At 40.9% G+C, this 12488-nt stretch overlaps 1 protein-coding gene and 1 long non-coding RNA gene across 3 annotated transcripts in view; one reads left to right on the plus strand and one right to left on the minus strand.

Annotated features, from left to right (window-relative positions):
- Positions 1-485: 485 nt before the first annotated feature.
- Positions 486-12488, minus strand: part of LOC147758602 (uncharacterized) — a 41842-nt gene continuing 29839 nt past the window's right edge. For both annotated transcript variants that reach the window (XR_015319147.1, XR_015319149.1), the window contains exons 2-3: positions 3908-3961; positions 486-2875 (exon numbers count right to left, since the gene is read on the minus strand). This is a non-coding gene — a long non-coding RNA (uncharacterized LOC147758602). The remainder of the gene's footprint in view (positions 2876-3907; positions 3962-12488) is intronic.
- The window catches only part of LOC111244063 (uncharacterized), a 58459-nt gene continuing 55097 nt past the window's right edge, over positions 9127-12488 (plus strand). Inside the window, exon 1 of the mRNA XM_022790645.2 lies at positions 9127-11013. The gene's annotated coding sequence lies outside the window, so the exon portion shown is untranslated. The remainder of the gene's footprint in view (positions 11014-12488) is intronic.

Genomic DNA, 12488 nt, shown 5'->3' on the forward strand with positions numbered 1-12488 from the left:
ATTCTTAGGTTTCACGTATTTTAGGCGTTAAAAGCTGGACAAACAACGACCGCTAGCCGTTTTTGATAACAACTGGGCAGTCAACAGCAAATAACAGTGTGGAGCAAACGCAATAGGCTTTTGCTACTTGCTGCGTAATCATCCTCCAAATGTTCGCATCTCTTGAGCATAGATAAAGCCAAAAAACAAATTACTCCAGTATAGAAACGGCGCAGAAGAGGCGGGGGTGAGGGTCATTTTTTCGTGGGGAAATTCACTTAACACCAGCTAATTATTAAGAGAATGCTACTTAATTCCGTCCTACCATAAGTGCCATTATTTATGATCAACATACCTTATCTTTAGTTAAAAACTCAAAAATGACAAAAAAAAAAAGGTAAAAATTCATTTAGGTCCATAATAGATGTTTTATTTCCTTTTTTAGAGCTGAAGACAGAGCATATATCGTACTAGATTGTTTAATAGAAAGATGGCGATAGCAAACCTTTCGAAATTCTCTCACAAATATTGTTCTTTTATTTTTAATCGAAGGACGATCCTTTACTACGTTTTACTTCCTATCAATTGGATGGCAGCTTATCTATTCTGGTGCTATAGAGGTCTGAGGTACGGGTGTCCGAAGCCTCGACTAGCAATCAAGACATTGTACTGAGATTTATGAAACGGTGCAATCTTCGATGAGCATGGTCGATTAAGGAGAGCCTGCAACTGTTGCTCCTGCGTTTTTACCACCATAATTCCTCCGCTATGAGGCCAAGCGTTGTCCTTATTGCACGGTAGTACTTTCCAACACAAATGCACCATTCTTGGCTATCTGCATTACCGCTTTAGGAACGAAAGCAACAATTAGTCAATCAAACATCGAAAAGGATCGACCATACAATCGAACGAGGCTGCACCGACGGCATGGGTCTTAATCATCATCATGACCGGCAGAAATTGGAGTACGGTAACGGGAATCGTATATATAGGAATTAATTACGTCAATCTCAAGCATTTCTGATGTCAACTCGCTAGAAAAAAGAGTCAAGTAGGCATAAATACGTAAAAGAATAGTATTAATTATGACATAGTTTCCACAAAATATCAGTCATTATAAGTTCATTTTCTTTTGAGTAATTTTTGTGATCCACAATTGTGATAATTGGTTTTTCGTCCTTTTTGAGCGCGTTTAGACCTTCGCTAGGCGCAACTATGCAAAACGTTTTTTTTCCACGTCCTTACTTTGAAAGCCTAGCGAAATAATTTAGAAGCTGAGAGAGCCTTTAATCAAAGAAACAGTCTTAGAATGGGGATCTAAATTGCCTAGGCATATTACTAACTACTGAACTAAATACAAAATTAAATAAGAGAGCGGCCACGTGAAGTGAAGCGTGGCCAATAACCAGCGGATAAATAGCACTTTTAATCAAGGGAAAAATCGATCCAAAGACATAAGTTAATCCGGAGCTGGATCCAATTAACCATATACCTCCTTGAATAAGATATAACAAAAGGTGAGCAAGTTCTCACTTCAAAAAATCCACGGGGGCAGGTTGCTTAGTACTTTCGAATACATTACAAATACCCTATTTATCCATAAGTATTCATACATCTACGAAGCCCTGCGCGACTACTATCCAATGGAGCCACGCAGGATCCGTTCGGATCTGAAAATATTTTGAATCGCAAGTACACTTGGGATCGTTATAAAGCAATAAAACTGAAAAACAATTGGTTTCGTAACTGCATGATTATTTGTATACCGACAATTTCACGTCGCTGCCATCTTGTCAGTGTGTATTTTCTAGCTACTACCTGCGCATCGGAGATTGGATCTGATGATCAGAACACATATACAACACAACATACTCAAACTTCACATGAATCGATTATAAATCTGAATGGCTATGTGTTTTTATTTCAGAGTACGATTTCATTCGCAGTACCATTTTCGCAGAAACGTAACACAATAAAACGTAGAATAGGACTATTGCATCAAGTTAACATAAAATGGCTTCAAATAAAGAGAAAAACGGCTCGCAAGACAATACTGCTAAGATTAAAACGCTCACGAACGTGCGTCCTTTACCGGATGAAGCCAGCCTCTGATATGATTAACGCGCAGTTGATGTCGTATCTCTGTTCTGAATAATCTATTAGACAACAGTATTGATCGTTTGTTTTGTTTCAACTGAAGTACATTTTTTCCGAGTAATGGATCTAAGGAAATTCGGTAGTGCAATTTGAACTTCAGGTGAAATGACTTTTAAAAGATCTACAGAAGATATTGACGAAATGTTCCTCGTTCTGCTCAGCCGTTGAGTCGCATGCCATAGTTTTAAAGATGGAACCAATTGGGCTGACACTATGTAAACATAATTGAAAATCGACACTGCAGAAGCTATTCGTTTTGTGACTGCAAGCGATGCTAGCTTTTTACTTCGCTGGTTCAGAGGTGCTTGATCTGGATTATGTATGAGTATTTACAATGGGTGTCAGCTCTATCACAAGGTGCCTTTCTACGGATTTACCTATAATGTACCCGTTATTGTGAACGTTATTGTTAAGTTTAGATTCGATTACAATGCTACCTTTTACGAATATGAGAGCGGAAATATATGCGGAGAGGATTTCTGTCTTGTAACAAATACAACGTCGTCGAAGTGTCAGGACATAGCAACTATGGGTTACCATTCAATATGATGCTTTCACAGAGTCGGTAATGGTCCCTCGCGCACAGATCATTAATAGTACGCATTTTCTAACAACGTTTAGAAGGACACAGTAACTGTGTGTTAGACACCAGCGTAGAGGAAAGCAGTCGAAATACGTCTACTTTGGGAAGGATAATCAGCTCTTGATCGACGCTCATTGAAGGAAACGGGTGAACTACCTGAGCAGAAAAATTCAATGAGAGAAATGCTATAAAGATAACATTGATTCACAGGTAAATAAATCTGTCTGGGATGGCTGTGACAAATAAATCCGAAATTCAATCTCAATGAAGCAAATATATTTAATGATATATATAGATGATAGTATATAGGGTAGCGAAAAGACATGCTTGCTATGACAGTAACATTAATAAGAAACGTAACCCATCGCTATTGTGAACGTAATGGATGCAGCGATGAACAGACAGGAACGGAAGGCATCTATTTAATTGTAGCAACCATTGAATTAGCTGGTTCATTAATGTCTACTACATTTCAGACTGTTGCTTTGCAAATAAGAATGTAAGTCATTTTGGGGATAGTTGTTCACTCGCAGTCAACTGCGATCCGTTCTCCCACCAGGAATAATTCATTACGGCAAAATCTCGTTCCTTTGTGATCACTAAAAACATTGTTGTCGAACTGGTCTTAACCCTCGGAAAAAACTAAAATTTACGGGTTAATTAAAAACACTCAAGTTAAAAATAATTGATCGACGCGTTCGAGCGCGTAAAGTTCCGACTTTTCGACTGCACGGAAAAGTCACCCTGGGCAGCGATATGTGATCCGCGCGTTAATTTAGCATACCTAAACCCGCTCAGAACCGCACATACAGTTCATAGTTTGGCAGCGTGGCCAAATGGCGACTCTGATGTCTATTCAACCTTTTCGCATTTGAAATGTTAGGTTATTGCATTTGGACTAAGCATACATTTCAATAGCAAATTAGCGACAGCTAACGTGTGGAACTCAGTGGTATCATACGGCAACGCGCGAAATTTAAATCATTGGGGAAATTTTTTACTTTCAAAATATCGAAACGAGTTTTCTCAGTCAAAACCTTCATCATATCGTATCCTCATGATCATAAGGTTTACTCCAACAAAGTCTAAAAAAATGTCTAAATTGCAATAGCCACTTTCGAAATGGCCACATGGTAAACATATCTATCTATATACTTAATCGCTCTCATTTTATATAAAGTCTTATACCTGGATTAGATAGTAGACAGCACTGTGTGACGCCGGAGCTTCTCGAACATTTTTCTGGAATATGAACAAAATCGGAAATATATCGCGAGCAAATCGTCAAAATGACGGCTACCGTCATTCCGCCGATTTCATCTAAGCACTCGCCTGTAACTTGATTTTACCTAATGATACAAAGATACGTATAGGAAGAATGATAGAAATAAGTTAAGGAAAGTACATCTTTTTCGCTTAGTAAAGAAGCAGATACAGAGTAGAACACAAGTTCGTAAGTAGTGAAAGAAAAAATCGATTGACGGTTTAAAAAATTAAATTCTTTACCTCAGTCAGCATCTGTATATACGGTAGACCTGCATCTTGCGAAAAGACAAAATACTATCGTGAGCGCCAATCAACCTTATCGTTCATGACCCGTTTCTAATAGTAAAAGTTAGTCTCGCTTCTTCTAGGCTTCTTCATGGGCGTGTTAGTTTAGAAACGTTGGACATCGGCTACATTGAAAGCGTGATAAGCCATGATATTGAGTAAAAGGTTTATGTAACCTTAGTTCGGTGTAAATATAGCGCATCTTCAAAAGCAGTTATTATGAGAGGCGCGTGAGAACTGGGTAAAATATATATATATATATATAAAATAAAAAAAAAATAGAGTCGTTCGACTTCATAGCGATTTTTTGTTCGTAATCTGGAAAACGTTTACCATAGCCCATCAGGTCCCTACATAAGTTTAGAAAATGCACACTTCGGCTTAGTCAGTGCCACTTCAGATGACACTTCTGGACATTCAGTCAGTCGCTTTCATCTTTTGCTTTTCAACGTATGCTGGTATTGCTTTTCAAAAGAATGGCTTTTTTCTTGTCCTACGAATCGAAGGACTTAGTCGAACGTTGTTCTGATCGTTGTCTGCTACAGGACTAGCAGTAAAGTTGTGTTCATCTATATAGGCTTTATTGTTAGCTAGAGGAACTTTTCCGGAGCTAGCGGAAGGCTTACCAGTTTTGCACTTATTTTCTGACAGGCAGAACGAACACAAACTGTTGACGGATATTTTATGTAAGACGATTCAATGCCGATCTAGTTCAATCAGTTAAAATTGGCTAGTTCATCGTTCTTCATCACCTTGTCGCTTTTCACGACCGTATTTTTTATACCGTGTAAAACAAAAGTTATATCTACGACTGATGCACACGGGTTCCAGAGTTGAATCTGTGATAGGACTGAATTTGTATCTGGATAGCTCAGATGTTCCCAGATGCTTATAGCATCATCTTATAGCAGTACAGATCCGCCAGCTCGATCTGTTCAGACTTAAAGATTCTTGTTCTTGTGAAAGTCTTCTCGACTAGCGAAAAAGCTGTCCTTTTAATTCGACAAAGTCCATGTTTCAGAAAGTGTCCGAAGCATTGATTTGAGCCGAGAGCATACTAGAGCTCTGAATCTGACTGGAAAGTGACGTTCGACGTACCATATTTAAGGTGTATCAATTTCGTTGTTTAGATATGAACGCATAGTGCCCATAACAATGAGTGTAGACACGTCTGGAACAGGGCCAAATACTTAAGGCCGTTACGTTCAAATTATCGCGCGTTCGAATAGTGATATCCTCAAAAGCGTAACAATGAAAGAGAGAACTTTTTTTCGGTGATCCGCCGTCCTAGTCTACTGCTTTCGGAAGCTAACGCAACTGCAGCGATGATATTCGGTTCTGCTCTCTAACGCGACTGACTATATAGCAGGCAAACGTGCTTTAATACTATTATTATTACGTAAAAAGCTTACTAAATATGTTAGCATCGACGCATGGCCATACCGAACATTAACAGGGGACTTGTAACGAAAATAAACATCGGCCTATCTTGCCAACTTCTAGTCGATTAATCCGTACCTTTTTTCATGAATGCTTTCTCAGTCGGACGGATTTCATTAATTCCTTATACAGTCTAGTACTCGATCGCTCTATGTTAATCGACGTCACTGTAAACTAGATCTTTACCATAGCCTCGCATGGAAACGGGCTAATCAGATCAGCGAGATAATCCAGCTTGTGAAGTCCATAAGATTACGAAGTCACGAAACTTAGCAGAGGGCTTCGATTGAGCCAAAAAAAGCGACTTTTAAGCATTATTAGCGTACGCACAATAAGAAATACATAGCACAGGCCTATTCTACGTCTGATTTTAATTACATATTTGAAAAAAAACTCAATGTTTAATAAAGTTAGTGTTGTTCAATAATTCAAATTGTTAAGCTGATAATTGGCGTCACTGTATGGATGTGTGCTACAAATAAAGGTATTGGCCCTCAGAATCATAGCTATCTTGAATCTATATTCCATTTACCATGCCTCTGGTCTAGCTGTCGCGTAAAATTGACTTCAAAAAGTTTTTTTCCAAAAAATCCTAGGTGGATTTTATTATATTAACAAAAAGATTCAAGTTTATAGAATTGTTGTAGTTTTGTATGACAGTAGAACGAATCTAAGTGGGTCGGGAAGTTTTAAGTGTTACGCCCGATTTGTACCGCACGAACCGTTAACAGCTCCTACATTTAGGTAAAACAAGCTGATCATCTGAAAAGGTATTCGACCGGAAAACCACCATTGATAAAGTGATCATAATAACAAACATTAACCTATAAAAATGGCAGTATATTTTGGACGCAGCAGCGTCCAGCGTTTTCGGTAGAATCCGAAACTACCTTAACTCCTGTTGCTGTCTCCCCTTTGCAATAATGACAAAGTTAGAATGAAAATTATATGGATTAATAATAGCAATCATAAAATTAATTACTGTTAGGTAAAGTATTTTGTCTATCTTTGATTTTCCCTTTCGTTCTAGTTGTTATCGAGAGTTTGCCGTTGGGCAGAGAAATGTTAAGTATATCACCAACATCATATAAATATCTTGCTTGGCCTTCGATTATCACGCAAAACCGTACGAAACTTTATTATTTTTCGTATAAAAATATACAAAAAATCCGTTTTACGTATGTCGGCTGAAGCTAATCTTTATTAAGAAAGCATGTTCTAGTTGATCTACAGCATAGAAGGTTGTTTCAGAAACCAAATCATTAATTCGTTCCTAGCCAACTGTACCCGGCGGATCTTAGAAACATTTCATTTACTCTAAGCTCTCACACAGAAGAGCACTTCCGGCCGATACTGAGACGATCTGGAAATAACATTGACATTATCTTAATGAGCTGTCAAGTCGACACGGCAAACAAACGCCAACCTGATAAACGATGGACAATTAAAAAATCCCGCTGGCTCATTCGACTTCTCCAGCTTAAACTTGTTAGGCGTTCTAGCGTTTCCAGGCGAACTGGACGTACCCTAACAAAAGGAAACTTGTATTTTCTTGTGACCTCAAGTTTGTGATTAGGTTCTAGGTAAAATAACAGCAACGTTAACAATATACACAAATAACGTGGTACGTTATCAAAATGTTAATTCTACCTATTAGCTGAGCAATTACTTTTAGGAACTTTGGCTGATCTCGTAAAGAAACAGCGTTTTGATCATTAACAGCTCACCGAATGGTAGACGTCAGAAGCTTTAAACAGACATTAGGCAATCTTATCGAAAATCCGATATTTTTATCTAGGACAAGTCCTAATCTAAATACTTAAATCTAGATCGTCCCGTGAAATGATAGCTTCTCCCCGTGATGTGGCGTCTAACGGCGACGGCGTTTTAAGCGGGCGTTAAAATGAAAATGTGGGAAAGACAGATCTGAATAAAATTAGTGTACACAAAGCCATCCATCGAGGTTTACACTACAACCAGTTATTTAAGCGACTGACTTTTCTGGCCATCTGAGTGGTTCCGTATTGCAGCGATGCAGTGTTCAAAACAATAAGTTACTTTAAAATGTTTGGAGGGCTTAGTAGCCGAAAGGGAGAAAATCTACGTTATTCCGTCATGAATCGATCATAAATTAGCTCACTATAGGGTGCGAATATTTTCCGGTATTATCGGTTCCGTATATTTTTTAAAGCCTATCTGTAACTTCTTCTTCTTCTTCTTTTTTTATTTTTGTTGTGTCTCAGGTTTTTTCACAATAATTTAGCCCTAGTTGTCCAATCTTTGGATCTATTTCTTGTTCTTGGCTCGTTTTCTGTTATCTTAACCGAATATATAGATTTATAAACTTCGCCTACTCATTCAGTACCAAAAGAACCTGTGCCTCTTCAGCGGTTAATGGTTTAACCTTTAAACTTAGTCGACATGATAGCAAAATACAGCCGAGGTATCTTCGTCAGACAACTTCTAGCCGAAGTACTTGCTTGTTCTACACTGAAATTTTAAACGCAGTTATTGAATTTACCTGGGTCCTCGATGCTATAAGCATCGCCGATTCTCAACGTTTGTAGAATGCTAGCCGTAGACAAAATGAGACCTAAAGAAACTCTGAATCTGTAAAATTCTACAGAATTTTCCCTTATTATAGTTTTTATGCCTATGCATGCAATGCATTTCTGGCAACAACCAATGGCCAGCTGATAAAATGCTGAAAGAGTCTAGCTATTATTTGTCCCCATTCTGTACTCGATTTTGTCCTTCGGCCACTTTCTGAAATTCGTCTATAAATCATAGCCCTTTTATCAGGACGACGACTGTTTCGTCTGCCGCGTCTGAGACGCTCTTCCTTCGTAAGACGCCCCCTTTCCATGTGGTCCGATGCTGAGGAGCGAAAATTTACATTGCCAGTGCCAACGTCGCCATTCTTCTAGCAAAAAAAAAATTAGACGAGTGTGGAGAGACAGAAAAAAAGAAAGGTAGAAAAGTGGTGTTTGGCTCAGACAGTCCCTGCTGGTGATATTATTCCTTCTCAGGCAGTGCGTTTGCTGCCCGTCATTGTAAATCGTACCCCGTCAGATTTAGCTATAGCGCCAAAACTTGCAAACGCACACCATTTGACGACGACGGCAACGATTATAGCCACCAGCATTGATGCATACAACTTTTTCATATTATGGGGACACAAAAGGCAAATCATCAAGAGCCATAAAAACATCAGCAATAGAGAAACTCCATCCAGGCACACGCGCACGCATCAAAAGTAACAGCCAACAGAACGTGTACTCGGTTCGCCCTTTCCTCTTTCTGTCTGTCGTTGGGTCGTTGTTTCTCTTTCGTTTGTGGCGGTAAGAGCTTCTCCTCTGCTTTCCTGCCTGAAGGGATCGCCGAAGGGAGGAGAATCGGCAGCGGCCGCGTCGCAACGGTGGCCGCTGCCGCGGCGGCGTCCCTGCCACTAAATTAGTAACGACGGCTTTGGCGACGGCAGTTCCGTCGAACAGTCAGCAGCAGCAGCAGCATCACTACCACTCTAGCTACTTCTCTGACGATGCTGCTGCTACGGGTGATGACGGTGATGATAATGATCATGGTGATGATGACGATGGTCGTGTCTGCTGTTTAGCTGGTCCGCTGGATCAATCAGTAGCCGTCGAAGGGTAGTAGAAGAAGTTTCATCCGTTCTGAATTCATCTGCTCGTGCACCAAAACTGTCCTGCCGTACTACCGATCGATAACACGCTGACGAAACATTGCCATTGGATTGTAGCAGTGTTAAAGGAAAATGAACGCCGTAAGTGGTAGTCTGTTGTAGGCGAGAGCTCTGGGTGAAGTGTGTGCACAACAAGATGCACGAGTTGTGCGATGGCAGAAACTAGCAGAAGCTGTAAAGCTACAGTACTGCTAAATGCTCGCCGTTGCTCGTTCTGACAGCCGTCGGGCCGGGTGTCCTGTGTGCCTGCAGGCCCTCTCATATTCTTTGGACTCCTTCTAGAAAGAGGAGCTCCCTATTTCACTCAGTCTGTTTTTCTAGCTCTGTTTGAACTATCCGTTCATTTGCGGCCTGTTTATCTACCTGTGAATCTGCGGGTCTGTTTATTAGGCGGCAGAGCTTTCGGATGACGTCGACAACGATCGTCAGCAAATTGTGGGGAAGCTCTCCTGCCGGCCGGCGGCTTCTCGTCGACGTTAGAGCATTGCTGCTCGTAGTAACACAAGTGGTCATATTATAGACCTGCCCCGTTGAGAGGACTGCGTTCCCGGCATCAGGATTAGCATCGGCAGCTACGATTGCCGCGGCAGCACCACGAGTAGGAGCATCGTCGACGGGAGCACCAACAGCACCAGATACTGCCAGCATCAGCAGAATTCTAGCTGCGATCGCGCCAGCACTGAAACATCATCAGGCCGCAGGAACGCTGCGGAGGAATTCTCCCAATAGCAGCAAAAGCAGCCGTAGTTACGCTAGGTAGATACCCCAGCGAAACGAGGACTATCGAAGTTGGAGCCACGGCCGTAGTAACGGATGCGACAACAAAGCCTGCTGCAACTGCTACTGCTTCTACCAGTAGAAGCGTTAAAGCGAACGCGAGCATCCATTAGCCAGCTGAGTAGCGAAGCAACGAATAGACAAACTAACGAACGAAAGGACGAGTGAGCGGACGATAGCGTGTATTCGAACGAACCGCCGGGAACTTGTCGAACGCTGGCTATGACAGTCAGTGACTGGGATGTTTGGACGCTTAGGATAAAATAGAGTCGAAAGCGAAAAAGGCCAATCTGATCCGCGTAATTTAGAGTTTTGGCTTCCCTTAAAGTTTTCGATAATCTGTTTGATGTCATTCTCTGTCGACACTGTTATAGCGTCACGATCATTATAATTCGTCAACTCGAGTGTTCGTGAAGAACGATACGTGCTTTTGTATTGTTTGGACGACCGGACGTAAAACTCTTTTGAGCATAAAACGGTTAAATAGAATCGTTCTATTCGGTTTAATAGTGTACCCAGAATTAGGTCGGGCTCAGTGTTGAAGGCGTCAGCTGGCGAAACATCTTTGAAGGGACATCCGTTCGAATAACAAAAACTACTGGATAATAGGTGGTTCCTATCGTAGAATAGATGTGGACAAACAAAAAGGAATAAGACGGTTATGCTATCAAGATATGCAATCAAATTAGCGTCGACATCCATGAAGAGTGGATACGATTTATAGTTCCACGCTGAACGAGCTGAGTTTTATTAGAGGACCAATAGAGATTTACCGGTTTGAAGTATCGGCTTGTGGGAAACACTGCTTTTGATGGTGACAAAGGTGAGTGCTTTTATAGATCGGCGCCTTTCATATCGCCCATGCCGTGTAAACTTTTATAGAAATAAAAATTTCGCCCTCTTTCTCTTATTCACATCTCTGTAATCAGGCATGAATAGTTCTACAACTGAGTGTTTTTTAGAAAAAAAAAAATATATATATATATAGGCCAACAAAAATTTGCCAAAAAGTTAGATTGCCATTCACTTTGGGTTGTCCTCTAAAGTTAGTGATCAGATGGCGGCACCACGTTTTCCGTGCTTTAGATTTTGCATTTACCCAATCGTTTGCTACTTTATCGTTAGGAGAAACTTTAGGTGGCTGTGACGATCGCCGTCACTAAACCGAATGCGGTCGGGCTCTCTTTTCTGCGAACATATAGAAACGACGGACCTTTCTGATACAATTCGGAAGTTCTGATACAGCGCCGATGTGACTAGGAACAGCTAGGAAAACACTATATGAGTGCATTAATGGAGAATTTACAGGACGCCACCAGACTCGGGCGTAACATCGTGTCATTCATGCGAGAGAGCGACAGATCTCAACTCTCAGTGGCACCAAATCTGCGAAAGGCTGTGCGATCTGTGAATGGCTGATATGTAATTCGCTGCAAACACTTGAGTACGGTGCTTCGAACGTAGTAACGATAACTTGTGAAGTTGATGTTGAGTAAAAAAAAAAGTTGAACCACTGGTCAAAGGAGCCTGGAGATGCAGTGGGCGTTGTTTCATCTGTCCTTGTTTATTTTATTCAACTTTCGGTACGTCTGAAGCAGATTGAGCGGCTAAACCTTTTAAGCAGATATTGGCGAATGGCACCTATCTATAACGATACATATAATAAACATTGCATAGTTCAATATTCTAGCACAACAAAGTTTCTCCTTATAGATTTAGAGCGAAAAGTAAGATAGAAATGTCATCAGATAGCAACATGATTTTTGCTGTTGTTATGTAATACAATTAGAGAAGAGTAAAAGACAAAAAATACACAGTCAGATAGGGATCAATCAGTTACACGTCTATTATTATTCCACCATCAAATTGGCGTCTAAAAGCGGCTCAGACCCAAAACGGCCGGTGCATTCACATCGTCTGTTATGCTGCATTGATATCGTGCTGCAGGTCCACGCTCTTTTAACGTGCCACTTATGTCCAAGACGCCTACCAGGCTAAAGTACAAGCAAACTGAAGAGGCGACGCGAAACGGCTAGCAGTAAGGGGAAATCGAGCTATTTTTCCCTATTTCCTCCTCTGCCGCCGGCTTCGATTCATCGCCGCCAGATAGATAGACATTTTGCGGTGGGCAATGCCGTTCAACAGAGAAAATGACGATTCGCCGACGGCAGCAAAGACAATAGCAAAAGCAGCAGAAACGCTGGTGGCACGCAAGGCAAATTGCAGTACTCTGTATTCTTCGTTGGTTTGATATTTTCGCCCTCGTGGCTGGCGCCGCAGTAGCAGCCATCAGCCCTC

Source organism: Varroa destructor, unplaced genomic scaffold, assembly GCF_002443255.2.
Source record: "Varroa destructor unplaced genomic scaffold, Vdes_3.0 BEIS01000001.1, whole genome shotgun sequence".
NCBI classification, from domain to species: domain Eukaryota; kingdom Metazoa; phylum Arthropoda; class Arachnida; order Mesostigmata; family Varroidae; genus Varroa; species Varroa destructor.